General features: G+C 43.5%; 1 protein-coding gene across 2 annotated transcripts in view; it reads right to left on the bottom strand.

Annotated features, from left to right (window-relative positions):
• The window catches only part of KAZN (kazrin, periplakin interacting protein), a 1,123,195-nt gene that overhangs the window by 918,129 nt on the left and 184,205 nt on the right, over positions 1–20,861 (bottom strand). The gene's annotated exons all lie outside the window — the stretch shown is intronic.

Raw genomic sequence — 20,861 nt, 5'->3', positions numbered from 1 at the left:
CAGGCCACAGGATGTATGAGACAAACCAACGTCTTTCTGATTATATCAGGATGCCTAGTATCACTGTTTTTGGACCCGGTTCTGAAATACTGATGAGGTCATCTGACAGAGAGTGCTTGAAAAGGTTAATATCTTGGCACAAAGCATAATGTGTAAATACGTAGACAATGATCATGTATTTATACATCACGCTTTGGAAAGACGTTCTACGTAAATCTCTCCCTCTGGCACTCAGAGTTAAGGCCCTGTCTGAGTTGGGGAACTCGGCTCTTTGGCTGACCCCTGAGGGGAGCAGCTACGAGGCATAAGCCAGCATTAGTGTCAGGAACACCTGGAGATTCTGGTTCTGGATTCCAGGTGCTTATCCTGCAGCAGGGGAGAGAACAGGTACTTAAAAACAGACCTCAGGGCGAAGCAGACCGTCAAGGGACTGCTGCAATGCCCAGAGCCTGTTGTTAGCCTCTGCGCTACACTAGCACCTGTCCACAGTGAGCATTAGCGGAGGCGAGGCTTAGCAGAGCTCCTGCACACAGTATGCGCTTGCTAGACAGTAGCTATTTTCAGACTTCTTACCTTTTGGTTGAAGAGAAACAGAGAATGCGACGCACTACAGCGTATAATGCGAACATACCGCTTCCCAGTCAATTTTTTTCTTGTACTTTACCTTAAAGGGCAGCAGAGAGGTGGGTGCACAGGAAAAAACAAACAAGCAAAGACCCACCCCTTGACCAAACCTAGGCTTCTCTGAGCCCCTTCTCAGCCTGCACAGCCAGTTTTAGCAAGACCTCTGCTAAGCCAGGGTTCTTGAAGAATCGCCCTCCCTTTGATGTCTCCTCTTAGTAATTTTCTATCCACTGACCCCTCACTCTGCACCTGGCAATAAATTCCCCCTGTCTTTGCAATGTTCAAAGTTGAGCTCAGCTTTAATGACTCTCCCCTATTGCAATGGTACTGAATTAAATCTGTCTTTACTGCCTTTACCTAGTACTGGGCTCAATTTCTCTTTCACAAAATAAAGCATTCAAAAACCACCAACTTTTCAGATAATTTCAACTAAATAATGCTCGTTTGTTGTAATTACGGGGTTTTTGGATAACGCTCTCAATCTCCTGCTTTGTTCTGAGGCTGTGGAGCTGAAGGGAGGATGGTGGAAGGCGAGCCTGCCTCTCAGCACTGTCACACCTGTGCACATGTACGTATGCATACCTGCACACATACAAACACACACAAGCACATATGTGCATGCACACACGCACACACACATACACACAAACACACACAGCCCCTTCTCCTTTACTTCTGCCTGGTTAACTCCTCAGTCAAGGCAGGGCCACTTCCCCCAGGATCAGTCCTTGACCTCCTTGACCAGGTCAAACTTCCCTACCACTTCAGGCCGTCCAGGCAGCACTGTCAGAGCCTGTGACCGGATGCTTGTTCCATGATTCTTTGACTAATGTCTGGATTCCCATCTGTCTATCACGTGAGCTCTTTGAGGGCAGGGGCACTGTCTGCTTTTCTCACCATCACACGACAGTGCCAGGCAGAGCTCCCTCCACATTGAAAGCCTCAGGAAACCTCAGCTGAGCTAGAGAAAGGGGGACAGAAGGAAGGAAAGGAGGGAAAAAAGAGGAAGGAAGGAAGGAAGGAGAGGGAGGGGGGAGGGAGAGGAGGAGGAAGTAAAAAAGGAAAGAGGAGAGGGAGGGAGGGAGGGAGGAAGGGCACAGAGTATGAGTACTAAGGTCAGAGAGGGGAGCAGAGGTACCCCAGGCAACTGTGGACAGTCCAATACTCCTTGCTGAGGAGGTGAAACTTTTGCCAGTAGGTAATGGGTAGTCGTGAAGAGTTTTAAGCAGGAAGTTGGAGGTGTTGTAGTCAAATATGTATTTTAGAGAAATCAGTTTGGCTATTCAGAGCAGTATGCTGGTTAAGCAGTCCAGACCAGAAAGTCTGGAGGCCTGAGTTAGGACGGTGATGGTAAGCATGGAGAAGAGCAGATGAACTTAAGAAATGTTGAGATGCATTTGGCCAGAATTGTTGATTAGGTACTGATGAGAAGGGTTAGCTGGAGCCCACTGAGCGTTTCCTCTATGCCAGACATTATGCTATAGGCTTTGCAAACACTATGCCATTTAATCCTCAGAAATGCATCAAGGTAGGTACTCTCCAATTTTGTGGTTGATAAAAATGAGTCAGAGAGAGGTTAAGGAATTTGCACAAGTCACACAGCTAGAGATCGGTAGAGCTGGCTCCAGACCCAAACCTTTAGCCACTGGGTCCCCATGAGATAAAGTCACACCAGACATGAGCTCTGTATCCCTTCACAGAGCTCACAGTCCAGTGTTTTTAAACCCTTTCTTTCTAAGCAGCAGAAATACTATAAGCAACCAATCTAAATTCCCAGCTTGGGCAAATGGGTAGGCAGTGGTACCATTAATTAAAAGTAGAAGAGAGGCTGCTTGTTTGGAGTGAGGCTTGAGGGTAACGGCTTGCATCTGAAGTACTGTGTCTGAGCTGCTGTGGGACATCCAAGGAACACTGTCCAGTGGGCTCCTGGATGTTCAGGCCATAATTCGAGAAGGATCTAGATACATATTTGGGAATAAAATTGGAAATGACAGCTGAGGATTAGGCAAATGGCCAAGATCAGTGGTTCTTGAAGATGTGCTCCTCAGAGCTTAGGGTTCTATGCAGGTGCTTCGGGAGCCAGCAGTGGGGCAGAGAAGGGGTGCCCATGCTGCCCACCCCCACTACCACCAGGGCAGAGCTCCAGACTTCAGTTTATAACTCTGTTAGTTCTGCTTCCAGGCAAAGAGTTTAAGATGGATAGATGGGCAAATGGATGGATGGATAGATGGACAGACCAGGGAACAAATAAAGTGGACCCAATAGGCAGAGAATGCTTTGGCTGGAAAGGTTCACACAAGCTCCCCAGGCACCCCAAGCCCAAGCCAGGTACATGCAGAAAGGTCACAAGAAGATTTCAGATCTTCTGTCTCTGATAGGAATGAACAGTCTGGCAAAACGGCTGCCTTGGTTAATGCTTGCTCAGGATGTAAGTGGGAAATTCAGAGGCTGCCAATAACGAGACATAGGGCTTGTAGCCTGCTGACCCTGAGAGAAGCAAGGGCCAAGCCCCTGGGCCCTGACCACACCCTCGCTCTGGGAAACTCAGTGCCTGTAAGGACTAGAGGAGCACAGCTAGTCCTGGACGCGGGCCACATACATCTTGCTAAGCAAACCTCCATGATCTACTGTAATAACAGTGCAGGGAGACTGTCTGTGGGTCCATACTTTGAGTCTGACCCATGCAGCTATCTTCAATAATCTCTGTGAGCAAAGTCCCAAGCAGGCCAAAAATGATTTCTGTGTTGTGTCAAAAGCCAGCAAACAAGATGTGATGCTGGAATGTATCTGGATCACACACATACACCCTCAGGTTCCTTTCTTCCTTCTTTTCTTTTTTGGTGGGGATTTTTTTTTTGATTTAGTAATAAATAAAAATATATGTGTGCCTATTCCTGCCTAAATTGTCAACAGCAGGCATGGCTATTAAACCACAAGGGCACCATCTCCCGTACCTACTTTGGATGTATTTTCCCCATTTTTGACTCCAGGAATGTTTGTTCTGGCTGCATCTGGGATGAGGATTTTTAAACTGATTTTTCATTTGGTGAGAAAAAGTGGGTCATATTGAAAATGGCTCTCTGCGAACCTGTAACAGATGCTGTCGCCGCACAGTCATCATTGGATGAATCCACCATCCATGATTCCTATTAAAATGTTTATCAAACTGCTGGTGATTTCCAACTAGATAATTGAAACTAATTTTTTGGAGAATTCACATAAAAAGTGCTTCTCTAGAAATAGAAAGATTGGGGCAAATGGACCTTGTCTATTCTCTACACTATGAAATAAAACTTCCAAGCCCTCCTTTGATGGTGTGTTCTTCTGCCTTTCTCCTCAATTTCATGACACACTCATTTGTGAAAATAGTAGAAGTTGTAGTTCCTCTATACGACAACAACCCTATTATTATTATCCCCATTTTATAGATGAAGAAACTAAGGCTTAGTGATAAGCAACCTGCTTGAGGAGTTGCAAACTAGGAAGTAACAAAGCCTGGATGGAAACCTCTCTCATTCCTACACACCCCACTGTAGGTTGGCTCCCAGGGATGCATTACATTAGAATCAGGGAACACGGACTCTGACCTTCTCTCAGTTACTATTGGTAATAATAAGTGTAGACATTTATTGGGTGTTTACTGTATACCATTCATTTACAATTATATTATTTCAATTCTTACAACTGGATTATGAGATGTAAGATTAAGAATCTCGCTCAAATAGCAAATGATTCGAACCCAGGCAATTGAGTCCAGAGTCCATGCTTCTAACTTTCACACCAAACTGTCCTCAGTGGGTGACCCTGGCAGGTTGCTTCTCTTCTCTGGACCAGTACCTTTCCGTGCAAGCATTCAGCCATTGGCTATATTTCCTGTTCCAGTTATCTATGAAGTGCTACAAACTACCCCAAGTCTTAGTGGCTTAAATCAACCCTTTTTTTTGACTCACAATTTTGTGAGTCAGGAAGAGCTCTGCTGGGTGGTTCACCACTCATGTGTAAGGTGAGCTGGGGCTGGAAGATTTACTTCTGTATGGCTTTGTCACCTATAGCTCTAGCCCCTTAGTGCTCCTTGGTTTCTCTCTTCCCACACGGCATCTCATCCTCCAGGACCCCTCTGAGTGGTGTAGGCTTATAGCATGATGGTCTTGGGGCAGGTAGGCTTCTTATATGGTGACTGGATTCCCCTGCAACCGGGCTGCACAGCAGGAGGTGAGCGGTGGGTGAGGGAGCGAAGCTTCATCTGCATTTACAGCCGCTCCCCCATCGCTCTCATGACCGCCTGAACCACCCTCCCCTCCATCTGTGGAAAAACTGTCTTCCATAAAACCAGTCCCTAGTGCCAGAAAGGTTGGGGATTGCTGCCCTAGAGCATTCAATTCAAGCCACCTGGGCAGAAGTTGCAAGCCTTCTTCTAACTTAGCTTCAGAAATCCTATAACATCACTTCTGTCACATTCTATTGCCAAGCAGGTCAATAAAGCTAGCCCAGATTCAGGAGGAGAGGAATTATCTCTCAGTGGGAGGAGTTGCCAAGAATTGGCTATTGTCCTTAATCCACAACGTGGCCTTATCTATTAGAATGAGAGTATATTCACCTCCTACAGTGGCGACACAGGTAATGCAAAAAGAGGAGTCTCGTTTACCAGGTTCCAGGTCAGCGTATCTCCTGGTTTATCCTATATGACTTATCAGTCTCAACAGTAGCAGTAATAAAAAAAAACAACAACAGCTATCATTTACTAAGCCCTTACTAAATGTCGGTCACTATTCTCAGCACTCACATATATTAGTTCATCCACTCCTCATCACAGTCCTTTAGTAGGTTTTGTTACTATTATTATTTCCATTTTACAGAGAGAAGACTGAGTCACATGAAAGTTAAATAACTTGTGCAAGGTCACATGGCTTAGAAGGAAGGAGAACAGTGAATTTTCACAGCCTGTGACTTGAATTTATTTGCTCTACTCTTCACTGCCTGGTACATTATCATTTCAGGAAAGGGTTCAACATTCCCCTAACGGTCTTGAAAACCACTGGACTAGGCGATCCCTAATGATTCTATTTCTTTAGACACTGACAACTCCAAGAGTATTCCATGGTGGGTCTGGAGCCAGACATCTGGAGGTTCAGATCCTGACAGTGGGAGGTTTTAGTTTTCAAGGATGGCAGTGCTAGCATTGCCCACCCCACATGATCTTCTGTGATGTGGCTTCATTGCTCCTTTGTAAGAAGATGGAGTTTCCTCCTCCAAGGCCCTGGATCTTAGTAGGTCCTGTGACTGCACTGAACAGGATGGGGGTGATGGTGTGCCGGTGCCCAGAACAACCCTTACCTGATCTGGCAGCTACCACACCTTACCTCTTGGAGCCCAGAGCTACCATGTAAGAGGTCCAGATACTCTCCTGGAGAGAGAGACAGAGATACCATGTGCAGGAGCACCGAGGAGGCAACATGTGCATAAAGAAGCCATCTGGACATCCATCCCAGTCAAGCCTTCAGTTGATCCCAACCCCAGTCACCATCTGGCCCAACCATGTGGGAAACACACTTGAGAAGTGCACAGCTGAGCCCAGACAACCACAGAACTGTGAAAGATTATAATAGATTCTTGTTTCTAAGCCCCTGTTTCGGGTGGTCTGTTGTATGGTGATGGATAACTGGAACACTGGCTCTGCCTCTTATTCACTCTATCACCTCGGGCAAGTCACTTAACCTCTTTGGGCATCAGTTTTTTTATCTGAAAAATGGGAAGAGTTATAGTGCCTTCCTCAGAGAGTTGGTGTGAGGATTAAAGGAGATAAGGCATGTACTTTTTTTTTTTTTTTTTTTTGCGGTACACGGGCCTCTCCCTGCTGTGGCGTCTCCCGCTGCGGAGCACAGGCTCCGGACGCGCAGGCTCAGCGGCCATGGCTCACGGGCCCAGCTGCTCTGCGGCACGTGGGATTCTCCCAGACCGGGGCACGAACCCGCGTCCCCTGCATCGGCAGGCGGACTCTCAGCCACTGCGCCACCAGGGAAGCGCCATAAGGCATGCGCTCCATAAAAGTGGGCACGTGCTTTCAAAAAGTCAATTACATTACATTCACACCCATTAGGATGGCTATTATAAAATTTAAAAAGCAAATAAACAACAACAACAAAAATCCCACAAGAAAATAACAAAAGTGTTGGTGAGGATGTGGAGAAATTAGAACCCTTGTGCATTGCTGGTAGGAATGTAAAATGGTACAGCAAGTATGGAAAATGGTATGGCAGTTCCTCAAACATCACAAATAGAATTACCATTTGATCCAGTGATTACAATTCTGGGTACATACTCAAAAGAACTGAAAGCAGGCACTGGAACAAATATTTATACACCCATGTTCATAGCAGCATTGTTCATAATAGCTAAAAGGTGGAAGCAACCCAAATGTCCTCTGACAAACAAAATGTTGTCTGCACATACAATGGAATACTATTCATCCTTAAAAAGGAACCTTGAACACATCATGCTAAGTGAAATAGACTAGTTATAAAAGGACAAACGCTGTATGATTCTATTTATAATCAGTATCTGAAGTAGGCAAATTCATAGAGACAGAAAGGAGAATGGTGTTTGCCAGGAGCTGGGGGAAGAAGAAAACAGGGGGTCAGTGTTAATGGGTACAGAGTTTCAGTTTAGGAAGACGAAAAGTTCTAGAGATGGATGGTGGTGTTTGCACAACAATGTAGATGCACTTAATGCCACTGAACTGTACACTTAAAACTGGTTAAAATGGTCAATTTTCTGTTATGTATATTTTACCACAATAAAAAAACAAAAAAAATTAAGTCAATTACAATAATTATAGTGAGAGATCATTGAAGCCAGTTAAGTAAGCAGAAACTTACATTACTTGCATTCACTGCTAAAATTCAGTAACACATAAAAGGTTTGGAGAGATGATACTTTGGGGGCATTTTCTGGCATTTAAGGAAAGCTGAAATCCTAATAAATAGAATGTGTATTACTAGGGATGCTTATTCACGTATCAAATGATCTTTCGTTTTCTTATCCAAAGTAGTAGCTTAAAGAACTCATTAAATATGCAGTTTGACTTCCAACTTCAAGACGGCAGAATAAAAAAAGGCTCTGTCCCCATTTCCTCTCACAAATCAATTTACAACAAAATGGAGAACAAAAATGAGAGACCCAAGTGCAGCTTGGATTAAAATAGACGTTATCTATATCACTGAACCACAATCTAGAAAATGACAATGTAGAATGAGCAGAAAGTAAATGAGAGAAGAAAGTTCAACTTAAGTTATGGCAGAAAGACACATTACTGATAAGTGAGTTGATTTTCCCTGGGAACTCTAGAAATTCTCAGGAATCTAAGGCACCAGGGACAGAGGTAGATGGGCTGAGGTAAGGGATGAAAACAGAAGACTAGGAAAATCTGGATAAGGAGCTATTAGACAACTAATTTTCCTACCTGCCCCCAATTCAGCATAGAGAAGTGTCTAGCCCTCCTCTATTCCTAAAGGAGATGTGAGTGTATTTTCTGAAAAAAATGGAACTAGAAGCATTCTGGAATCAAGAGCATGATGCCCTGTAAAAGGGGTAGACAGTTATGCTGAGGAAATTTCCCAGAAGAGAAGGGGAAAGAAGAGGAAAGGAAAATAAGAAAATTAGAAGATCAATCCAGGAGGCCCTATAGGTGACTAAAAGATTTGTGTGAGGAGAAAACAGAGAAAATAGGCAGTAAATTAATAAAGAAATAATACAAGAAAATTTCCCAGTACCAGACATGAGCCCCAGGTGAATAAATCCAAGAAAACCCACACTAAGACCCATCATCATGAAACTTTCAAAACAGAGATAGAGAAAATCCTAAAAACATCCAGAGAGGAATAAAATGTCACATACAAAGGATCAGGGATGAGGATGGCATTGGACTTCTCAATAACGATACCAGAAGCCAGAAAACAATTAAACAGTGCCTTCAAAATTCAGAGGGAAAGAAATCTGGAATTCCATACCCAGCCAAACTATCCATCAGGTGTGTGAATAAAATAAGACACTTTTAGACATGTAAGGTCACACACAGTTACTTCTGTACTCTGTACTGGAGAAGGAAGGCCACTAACATGGGAAAGTCAGCTAAGAAAAAAGACTTAGGATCAAGGAAACACAGAATCCAGGAAAGGAGAAAGGCAACGGAAATTCCAGGATATAGGAAGAGAGGCCCCAGGATGAAATCGGTGCAGCAGTCCAGATAAGAGCAGAAGAAGGAAGGGCTCCAGGAGATTGATATCAAGGAGAAAAAAATGGAACCGATAGATTATCTGACAGGTGTGACTGAGCGGACATTCGTAGCAAAATTGAGAGGCATTTTATAGAACTGCTGGTGAATATATGAAGACGGAGACAGAGATTCAAAATAAATCCAGGAAATGGGAAATGGAAGAATGAAGATTTTATTTGTAGGTTGAGAAGCAAATGAAATCACAGAAGTATAATCTTAATATACTCTCTGACTCAACTGTAAACAATATTTTCATGGTTATAGTAATGGAAACAATGATAATTACAACAAAATGTGCAATTATACTATTGGGGGCATAGAAAGAAAGGAAGGAGGGGCATAAGAAAGCCAGAAATCCTCCCCTACACATAATACGAAAGAAACAGACAATGTCCAAAACTGATCATTCAAGGGATAATACACTGATATTATTTGGAAATATGGGAGCAATCACAGAAGAAATGATGAAAAAAGAATGCAGAGGTGGTTGCTTCTGGGGAGCAGGATGGAGGGAGGGTGCAGAGGGAATTAGGGTACTGCTGTTTTTTGTTAGAAGCTTTCAGCATTGTTTGATGCTTAACTGCACGATAAAAATCATTTTAAAAATAAAAAATAGCTTCTCTGCCTACTTAATGTAATTTGATTTTCATATCAATTACATGAACTCCCAGGATCTCAGGAGAGTATTTAAAGTGGGTAAGAACTGCAAGGCTTCCTTAAAGACCCTTAGGAACCTCAGGTTTTTGTATCTACTCAAGTTGGCTGGTAGGAGGCCCTCCACCCACCCCAGCCCACCCTCCCCCAGCCCAGCCACCGGGGCTTTGAAGGCTCCCAGACTGGGCTCCTTCTACTTCTTTCAGCCTGTCCCTTTCTTCTCCATGAGCTTCAACTTCCTGCTCCAGAGTTAGCTGTTTCCAAACCGAAAAGGTCAGGTGTGAGTGCTATTTCTGGGCATTCACATTCAGTGGAAATGATTCAGGCAGGTTTAGGTTTATTGCCTGAGCCAGGTAACCATGAACTGTCACCAGATCAAATATCACAGTCAGAAAATTCTCTCTTTCTCTCTCTCCTTCTCTTTCTCCCTCTCCACCCCTCCCCCTCCCTCCCTCACACACACACACACGCACACGCACACACACACACACACACACACACACACACACACACACACATACTGAATTTATTACCCAAATAAGGTTTACTGAAAGTTTACCTAAGAATCGCTAGCCTAAGGGTGATATGCATGTCAGTACCATTGCCAGAATTGATGTTGAAATAGATTTGCAGTACAAGCTTGTCTATCTAGATTAATTGGAAACAGGCACACATGACAATGTAGAAAAATCTAGATAATCCACAGTTATCTGCGCTCCTCTCCCCTGCGCAAAAGAGGACCGGAGAGGTTGCGCAGTGTTCCAAATGCACTGATGTGAAATTTGTTCTAAATCTCCAAGGACATGACATAACAAGGCTGTTTATACTGATCAACAGCATGCATGGAAGGTAACATAAGTCAATTAGCAAAATGTATATGTGGCAGCCATTGCTAACCCGTACTGTGTAAATAACTGTTTTAAGTGTAAAACATGATAAAATCCCTTAACTGTGTTCAGCCTGGCTGAGCTTCTCTGTGACCTTCAGCGGCAAAATGTTCAGCTGTCACTCAAAGGCCACTGCCAACTGACGTGGACAATCTCGTGTTGCTAGATGCCAGGGTCACCTCAGAACTTAACCCCAAGTCCCATCTGTAATAACAATGACAAGGTACATTTACATAGCACTTGACCCTCTGCCAGTCCTTTTCAAATACCTTATTACCTCACTTAGTCTTCCCTGTATGTCTGGGGAGCTTATGAGAGGCAGGAAGGCATGGGGGAACTTGGAGGCAGACAGATTCCTTCAACTCTTGACTCTGCCACTCAGGGGCTGATATGAATGCAGCAAGTTCACTCCCCTCTAATAGATACACTGTACTCAAAGAACAACTATTGTTGCAATTCCCAGTTTTACAGATGGTAAAACCGAGGTTTGGAGAAGGTAAGTAATTTGCAAATGTAAGTGGAAACATTGGGATTTGAAGCCAAATCTATTTATGTTATTCCCAGTCCCATGCTCTACCTCAAACTTCTTCTGTGTGGGTTCCTGGCGCCACTGCAGCTCAGGACAGGGATGCTCCAGGAGTTTTCAGTGGAGCCCAGGAAAGAAGGTGCTAATATCTGGAGTTGGCACCCAGCTCTCCACTGTCCCATTTCCATGACCCAATTCCTATCCTCTGATATGCTAAAGTTACTGGCAATGGTGAAAGATACATTGAGCTGAAGCCTTTTGCTCAGACCTAGTCTCCTCTTGCTTTCTCCCAAGTTCAGTCTGCCAAGGTCATCTGTCCCAGGTGTTGTTCCTTAAACACACAGGATGCTCCTTCTTAGGTCCTCTGTCCTGATTGTTCCCTTTGCCTGAAGCTCTCTTCCTCCAGATATCCATATGGCTAACTCCTTCCCTCCTCTGGCTCATCACTGGAGGGTTAACTTCTCAATGACGTCTACTATTAAAAAATTATTCAGTGACAGTCATTAAAGGCACAGTAAGGAAGACTTTATTCAAGGGGGGTAGGATATTGCAATAGGTATAGGGACCAGTGCAATGGGGTCTTGCAGTGGGGGAGAGAGATTGGGCTCAACTCCAAATATAACATGGGAGGACTTCCCTGGTGGTGCAGTGGTTAAGAATCCACCTGCCAATGCAGGGGACACGGGTTCAAGCCCTGGTCCAGGAAGATCCCACATGCTGCGGATAAACTAAGCCCGTGCACCGCAACTACTGAGTCTGCGCTCTAGAGCCCATGAGCCACAACTGCTGAAGCCAGCATGCCACAATTACTGAAGCCTGCATGCCTAGAGCCTGTGCTCTGCAACAAGAGAAGTCACCACAATGAGAAGCCCGCGCACCACAACAAAGAGTAGCCCCCACTTGCCGCAACTAGAGAAAGCCCACGTGCAGCAATGAAGACCCAATGCAGGCAAAAAAAAAAATTTTTTTTAATATATATATATACATATAAAGGGAAAGCAGGAATTTATAGCCAAGAAACAGGTGTGGAGGTCAATGACTGGAAAATTACTGAGAGGAAACATCAGGGATAAGAGAGTATTCTAGCTAAACTGATCTACCAGGATTCTTGCTGAAGGCAGGCCAGAGTGGTCAGACATTTCGTGGGGGATGGTGAAGGATGAGGAACCCGATGAGATATCAAGGATGGGGGTTTCTAGTTAAACTGACTTAGCAGGATTCTTACTAAAATCAGACAATGCAGAGATGAACATGGAAGTCCAAAAGTCGAAGTCTGGTTGGAAAAGAGCTCAGGAGAGCTGGACTTGAGTTTGGTCAAGGAGAGAAACTTTGTCACTACGCTCACCCTCCTACTTAAAATCACAGCTGCACCTCCCCCATCCTGACTGGGTATTCCAGATTCCCCTCCCCTGCTGTTTTCCCCATATCCCTTAGTACCTTCTATACACTATGTAACATCTATTTATCATGCTCAGAGTGTACTGCCTGTCTCCCATCAATAGAGGTAAGTTCCATGAGGGTAGACATTTTTGTCACTGAGTGTCTTAAGTGCCTTAAACAGAGCCTGGCATATAGTAGATGCCCAAAAAATACCGTTAAATGAGTGAATAAATGGAGGGGTGGGTGGATGGACAGATGGATGTATGAATGGACTGATGGATGGATGGATGAATGGATATGCAAAAAGACAGGCAGAATTGTTCTACTTTCTTCCCCAAGGTCATACCAAGGTGGGACCTCCCTTGCAGGCTTCTCCCTAGAGGTCACATGGAATGGATACCAGATTCTCAAGCCCCTCATGAAGCTGGTCCCACAGATAGTCAGTTTCTTGCCCCAGAACTCAAAGCCCTCTGGGTCTACACACATGCCATGGCACATACGTACACATACACACACACACACACACACACACACACACACACACAGTGAATCCTCAAGCTTTCAGTTGAACACGAGTCCATTAGCAAGCAGTCTAAACAAACTCACTGGTGCAGAAACACTATTTCATTCGGCCTAAGTCTGCAGAACATGGACACAAATGAAAAAAACAACTCAGGCAGTATGGCCGGGGGACCTAAGAGACTCAGTTGAACCTCATTACTGCACAGTGTAGGTGGCTTGTTTCTGGCGAGGCCGCCACCATGCCAAATTCACCATGACAAGCTGTCGGCTGCGCTGTGCTGTGGTTCTTAGAAACAGCTGGAGGAGTGGAATGGACACGTCTAAATCAAAGATTCTGTCTCCCTACAAGCTGCAGAAGCCATACTTCACAGGACTTGGGGTTCTAAATTTGGTCCCTATTCCTCCACTGACCAACAAGGGGAGTGAAGACAGAACAAACGGCCAAGGAAGAAGAGCTTCAGACCAGAGGCATGCTGCTTTATATGAAAGCGTCAGAAACAGTGTTTCTACCCCAGTGGGGATGGCTTTAGGTGGACTTAGAGAATAAGGAGATGCAAGCACATTGAATGAGGGTAGAGGGATGTGGTGGCCTATCGTGCAAACTGAGTATCTAACAATCAGCAGCTGGATAAATAAGTGACAGTGCATGTTATCAAGGGATTACCATGTAATCATTAAAACTAGTACCGTGGAACTACATGAAGTGGCATGGAGAGAGGTTTATGATGGGTTCAGTGGGAAAAGCAGATTATAAAATGATCCGGGGGGACCTTCAAGATGGCAGAGGAATAAGACGTGGAGATTACCTTTCTCCCCACAAATACATCAAAAATAAATACATCTACATGTGGAACACCTCCTACAGAACACCTATTGAATGCTGGCAGAAGACCTCAGACTTCCTAAAAGGCAAGAAACTCCCCACATACCTGGGTAGGGCAAAAGAAAAAAGGAAAAACAGAGACAAAAGAATAGGGACAGGACCTGCACCTCTGGAAGGCAGCTGTGAAGGAGGAAAAGTTTCCACACACTAGGAAGCCCCTTCACTGGCAGAGATGGGGGTGGGCAGGGGGGAAGCTTCAGAGTCATGGAGGAGAGGGCAGCAACAGGGGTGCAAGGGCAGAGCGGAGAGACTGCTTCACAGAGGATCGGTGCCCACCAGCACTCACCAGCCGGAGAGGCTTGTCTGCTCACCTGCAGGGGCAGGTGGGGGCTGAGAGCTGTGGCTCGGGCTTCCGAGGTCAGACCCCAGGGAGAGGACTGGGGTTGGCTGCGTGAACACAGCCTGAAGGGAGCTAGTGCACCACAGATAGCCGGGAGGGAGTCCAGGAAAAAGTCTGGAACTGCCTAAGAGGCAAGGGACCATTGTTTCAGGGTGCGCGAGGAGAGGGGATTCAGAGCACCACCTAAATGAGCTCCAGAGATGGGCGCGAGCTGCGGTTACCAGCATGGACACCAGAGATGGGCATGAGATGCCAATACTGCTACTGCAGCCACCAAGAAGCCTGTGTACGAGCACAGGTCACGATCCACACCTCCCCTCCCGGGAGCCTGTGCAGCCCGCCACTGCCAGGGTCCCATGATCCAGGGGACAACTTCCCTGGGAGAACGCAAGGCATGCCTCAGGATGGTGCAACGTCATGCCGGCCTCTGCTGCCGCAGGCTTCCCCCGCATTCTGTACCCCTCCCTCCCCCTGTCCTGACTGAGCAAGACCCCCCAATCAGCTGCTACTTTTATCCCCTCCTGTCAGGGGGGAACAGATGCCCTCAGGTGACCTACATGCAGAGGTGGGGCCAAATCCAAAGCTGAACCCCAGGAGCTGTGTGAACAAAGAAGAGAAAGGGAAATCTCTCCCCACAGCCTCAGGAGCAGCGGATTAAATCCCCACAATGAACTTTATGTACCCTGCATCTGTGGAATACCTGAATCAACAATGAATCACCCCAAAACTGAGGTGGTGGACTTTGGGAACTTCTGTAGACTTGGGGTTTCTTTCTGCATCTAGTTTGTTTCTAGTTTTATGTTTATTTTAGTTTAGTATTTACAGCTTATTATCATTGATAGATTTGTTTATAGATTTGGTTGCTCTCTTCCTTTTTTATATATATATTTTTTTCCTTTTTCTCTTTTTGTGAGTGTGTATGTGTATGCTTCTTTGTGTGATTTTGTCTGTACAGCTTTGCTTTTACCATTTGTCCTAGGGTTCTGTCTGTTTTTTTGCTTTTTTTTTTTCTGTGTGTAGTTTTTAGCACTTATTATCATTGGTGGATTTGTTTTTTTGTTTGGTTGCTCTCTTTTTTCTTTCTTTGTTTTTATGACTTTTTAATTTTTAATAATATTAATTTTCATAACTTTTTTATTTTATTCTTTCTTTCTTTCTTTTTTTCCCCCTCCCTTTTCTTCTGAGCCAAGTGGCTGACAGGGTCTTGGTGCTCCGACTGGGTGTCAGGCCAGAGCCTCTGAGGTAGGAGAGCCAAGTTCAGAACAGTGGTCCACCAGAGACCTCCTAGCCCCACATAATATTAAACGGCAAAAGCTCTCCCAGAGATCTCCATCACAATGCTAAGACCCGGCTCCACTCAATAACCAGCAAGCTATAGTGCTGGACACCCTATGCCAAACAACTAGCAAGAGAGGAACACAACCCCACCCATTAGCAGAGAGGCTGCCTAAAGTCACACTAAGTTCACAGACACTCCAAAACACACCACTGGACATGGTCCTGCCCACCAGAAAGACAAGATTCAGCCTCATCCACCAGAACACAGGCACCAGTCGCCCCCCCCGCCAGGACCTACACAATGCAGTGAACCAAACTTACCCACTGGGGGCAGACACCAAAAACAACAGGAACTACGAACCTGTAGCCCGTGAAAAGGGGACCCCAAACACAGTAAGTTAAGCAAAATGAGAAGATACAGAAACACACAGCAGATGAAGGAGCAAGGTAAAAACCCACCAGACCAAACAAATGAAGAGGAAATAGGCAGCCTACCTGAAAAAGAATTCAGAGTTATGATAGTAAAGATGATCCAAAATCTTGGAAATAGAATGGAGAAAATATAAGAAACATTTAACATGGACCTAGAAGAACTAAAGAGCAAACAAACAATAATGAACAGCACAATAAATGAAATTAAAAATTCTCTAGAAGGAATCAATAGCAGAATAACTGAGGCAGAAAAACAGGTAAATGACATGGAAGATAAAATAGTGGATGTAACTACTGCAGAGCAGAATAAAGAAAAAACAATGATATGGGGAGGGGGGAGGGTAAGCTGTGACAAAGCAAGAGAGAGGCATGGACATATATACACTACCAAATGTAAGGTAGATAGCTAGTGGGAAGCAGCCGCATAGCACAGGGAGATCAGCTCGGTGCTTTGTGACTGCCTGGAGGGGTGGGATAGGAAGGGTGGGAGGGAGGGAGATGCAAGAGGGAAGAGATATGGGAACATATGTATATGTATAACTGATTCACTTTGTTATAAAGGAGAAACTAACTCACCACTGTAAAGCGATTATACTCTAATAAAGATGTAAAAAAATAAATGAGCAAAAAAATTTAAAAAACAGAATAAACAATGAAAAGAATTGAGGACAGTCTCAGAGACCTCTGGGACAACATTAAACACACCAACATTCATATTATAGGGGTACCAGAAGAAGAAGAGAAAAAGAAAGGGACTGAGGAAATATTTGAAGAGGTTATGTTGAAAACTTCCCTAATATGGGAAAGGAAATAGTCAATCAAGTCCAGGAAGCAGAGAGTCCCATACAGGATAAATCCAAGGAGAAACACACCAAGATACATATTTATCAAAGTATCATAAATTAAATACAAAGAAAAAATATTAAAAGCAGCAAGGGAAAAGCAACAAATAACAGACAAGGGAATCCCCATAAGGTTAACAGCTGATCTTTCAGCAGAAACTCTGCAAGCCAGAAGGGAGTGGCAAGACATATATAAAGTGATGAAAGGGAAAAACCTACAACCAAGATTACTCTACCCAGCAAGGATCCCGTTCAGATTTGACGGAGGAATTAAAACCTTTACAGACAAGCAAAAGCTAAGAGAATTCAGCACCTCCGAAACAGCTTTACACAAATGCTAAAGGAACTTCTCAAGAAGGAAACACAAGAGAAGGAAAAGACCTACAATAACAAACCCAAAACAATTAAGAAAATGGTAAAAGGAACATACATATCAATAACTACCTTAAATGTAAATGGATTACATGCTCCAACCATTTAGGCAACCACAGAGTGCCTAAATGGATAGAAAAACAAGATACGTATACATGCTGTCTACAAGAGACCCACTTCAGACCTAGGGACACATACAGACTGAAAGTGAGGGGATGGAAGAAGATATTCCATGCAAATGGAAATCAAAAGAAAGCTGGAGTAGCAATTCTCATATCAGACAAAATAGACTTTAAAATTAAGACTATTACAAGAGACAAAGAAGGACACTGCATAACGATCAAGGGATCAACCCAAGAAGAAGATACAACAATTGTAAATATTTATGTACCCAACATAGGAGCACTTCAATACATAAGGCAAATGCTAACAGCCATAAAAGGGGAAATCACCAGTAACACAATCATAGTAGGGGACTATAACACCTCACTTTCACCAATGGACATATCATCCAAAATGAAAATAAATAAGGAAACACAAGCTTTAAATGATACATCAAACAAGATGGACTTAATTGATACTTATAGGACATTCCATCCAAAAACAACAGAATACACTTTCTTCTCAAGTGCTTACGGAACATTCTCCAGGATAGATCATATCTTGGGTCACAAATCAAGCCTTGGTAAACTTCAGAAAACTGAAATCATATCAAGTCACTTTTCCAAACACAACATGATGAGACTAGATATCAATTACAGGAAAAAATCTGTAAAAAATACAAACACATGGAGGCTAAACAATACACTATTAAATAACCAAGAGATCACTGAAGAAATCAAAGAGGAAATCAAAAAATGTCCAGAAACAAATGATAATGAAAACACAACGACCCAAAACCTAAGGGATGAAGCAAAAGCAGTTCTAAGAGGGAAGTTTATAGCAATACAATTCTACCTCAAGAAACAAGAAACATCTCAAATAAACAACCTAACCTTACACCTAAAGCAATTAGAGAAAGAAGAAAAAAAACAAAGTTAGCAGAAGGAAAGAAATCATAAAGATTAGATCAGAAATAACTGAAAAAGAAATGAAGGAAACAGTAGCAAAGATCAATAAAACTAAAAGGTGTTTTTTTCTGAAGATAAACAAAATTGATAGACCATTAGCCAACTCATCAAGGAAAAAAGGGAGAAGACTCAAATCAATAGAATTAGAAGTGAAAAAAGAGAACTAACAACTGGCACTGAAGAAACACAAAGGATCATGAGAGATTACTACAAGCAACTATATGCCAATAAAATGGACAACCTGGAAGAAATGGACAAATTCTTAGAAAAGCACAAACTTCCAAAACTGAACCGGGAAGAAATAGAAAATATAAACAGACCAATCACAAGCACTGAAATTGAAAACTGTGATTAAAATCCTTCTGACACGGGGCTTCCCTGGTGGCGCAGTGGTTGAGAGTCCGCCTGCCGATGCAGGGGACACGGGTTCGTGCCCCAGTCCGGGAGGATCCCTCATGCCGCGGAGCGGCTGGGCCTGTGAGCCATGGCCGCTGAGCCTGCGCGTCTGGAGCCTGTGCTCCACAACGGGAGAGGCCACAACAGTGAGAGGCCCGCGTACCGCAAAAAAAAAAAAAAAAAAGATGATACAAACAGGTGGAGAGACATACCATGTTCTTGGATTGGAAGAATCAACACTGTGAAAATGACTATACTACCCAAAGCAATCTACAGATTCAATGCAATCCCTATCAAACTACCACTGGCATTTTTCACAGAACTAGAACAAAAAATTTCACAATATGTATGGAAACACAAGAGACCCCGAATAGCAAAAGCAATCTTGAGAAAGAAAAACGGAGCTGGAGGAATCAGACTCCCTGACTTCAGATTATATTACAAAGTTACAGTAATCAAGACAGTATGGTACTGGCACAAAAACAGAAATATAGATCAATGGAACAGGATAGAAAGCCCAGAGATAAACCCACGCACATATGGTCACCTTATCTTTGATAAAGGAGGCAAGAATATACAATGGAGAAAAGACAGCCTCTTCGATAAGTGGTGCTGGGAAAACTCAACAGCTACACTTAAAAGAATGAAATTAGAACACTCCCTAACACCATACACAAAAATAAACTCCAAATGGATTAAAGACCTAAATGTAAGGCCAGACACTATAAAACTTTTAGAGAAGAAAAACATAGGCAGAACACTCTATGACATAAATCACAGCAAGATCCTTTTTGACCCACCTCCTAGAGAAATGGAAATAAAAACAAAAATAAACAAATGGGACCTAATGAAACTTAAAAGCTTGTGCACAGCAAAGAAAACCATAAACAAGACGAAAAGACAACCCTCAGAATGGGAGAAAATATTCGCTAATGAAGCAACTGACAACGGATTAATCTCCAAAATATACAAGCAGCACATGCAGCTCAATATCAAAAAAACAAGCAACCCCATCCAAAAATGGGCAGAAGACCTAAATGGACATTTCTTCAAAGAAGATATACAGATTGCCAACAAACACATGAAAGAATGCTCAACATCACTAATCATTAGAGAAATGCAAATCAAAACTACAATGAGGTATCTCCTCACACCAGTCAGAATGGCCATCATAAAAAATCTACAAACAGTAAATGCCGGAGAGGGTGTAGAAAAAAGGGAACCCTCTTGCACTGTTGGTGGGAATGTAAATCAATACAGCCACTATGGAGAACAGTATGGAGGTTCCTCAAAGAACTAAAAACAGAACTACCATACGACCCAGCAATCCCACTACTGCACATATACCCTGAGAAAACCATAATTCAAAAAGAGTCATGTACCACAAGGTTCATTGCAGCACTATTTACAATAGCCAGGACATGGAAGCAACCTAAGTGTCCATTGACAGATGCGTGGATAAAGAAGATGTGGCACTTATATACAATGGAATATTAGCCATAAAAAGAAACAAAATTGAGTAATTTGCAGTGCGGTGGATGGACCTAGAGACTGTCATACAGAGTGAAGTAAGTCAGAAAGAGAAAAACAAATACCGTATGCTAACACATATATATGGAATCTAAAAAAACACAAAAATGGTTCTGAAGAACCTAGGGGCAGGACAGGAATAAAGGCACAGATGTATAGAATGGACTTGAGGACACGGGGAGGGGAAGGGTATGCTGGGACGAAGTGAGAGAATGGCATGGACATATATACACTACCAAATGTAAAATAGATAGCTAGTGGGAAGCAGCCACATGGCACAGGGAGATCAGCTCGGTGCTTTGTGTCCACCTGGAGGGTTGGGATAGGGAGGGTGGGAGGAAGACACAAGAGGGGGGAGAAATGGGAATATATGTATATGTATAGCTGATTCACTTTGTTATACAGCAGAAACTAACACACCGTTGTAAAGCAATTATACTCCAATAAAGATGTTTTAAAAATAAATAAATAAAAATAAAATGATCCATACTATGGGATCCTATTTTTGTTCAGAAAACGTGTGTATAAACAACAGACCCCCGAAGATTAACAGTAGTTACCTTCAGTTGATGGGGTTATAGGCAATTCACACATCTATTTTATTGTAGTTTCTAAATATCCTACCACATGTATAATTTTGTCAAAAAGAGTCCAACATTCAGATATTAGGTTAATACGTGCAATGAAACCTGCCCATGCATGGAACACACGTGGACCAGTGTGCTCAAACATGCAAACTCTCCACTCACTGCAGCACAGCCTGAACCACACTGAGCCTGGAGAGCCACATGCTCTGACCTCTGGAGCTGAGTTAGTACCTCTCAATAAAGGTCTTGCCCTTCCCAGCTTCCTT

This window comes from Stenella coeruleoalba (genome assembly GCF_951394435.1).
Source record: "Stenella coeruleoalba genome assembly, chromosome: 1".
Lineage (NCBI taxonomy): Eukaryota > Metazoa > Chordata > Mammalia > Artiodactyla > Delphinidae > Stenella > Stenella coeruleoalba.
The sequence above is the reverse complement of the archived record's forward strand: the minus strand, read 5'-3'. Positions and strand labels throughout refer to the sequence as shown.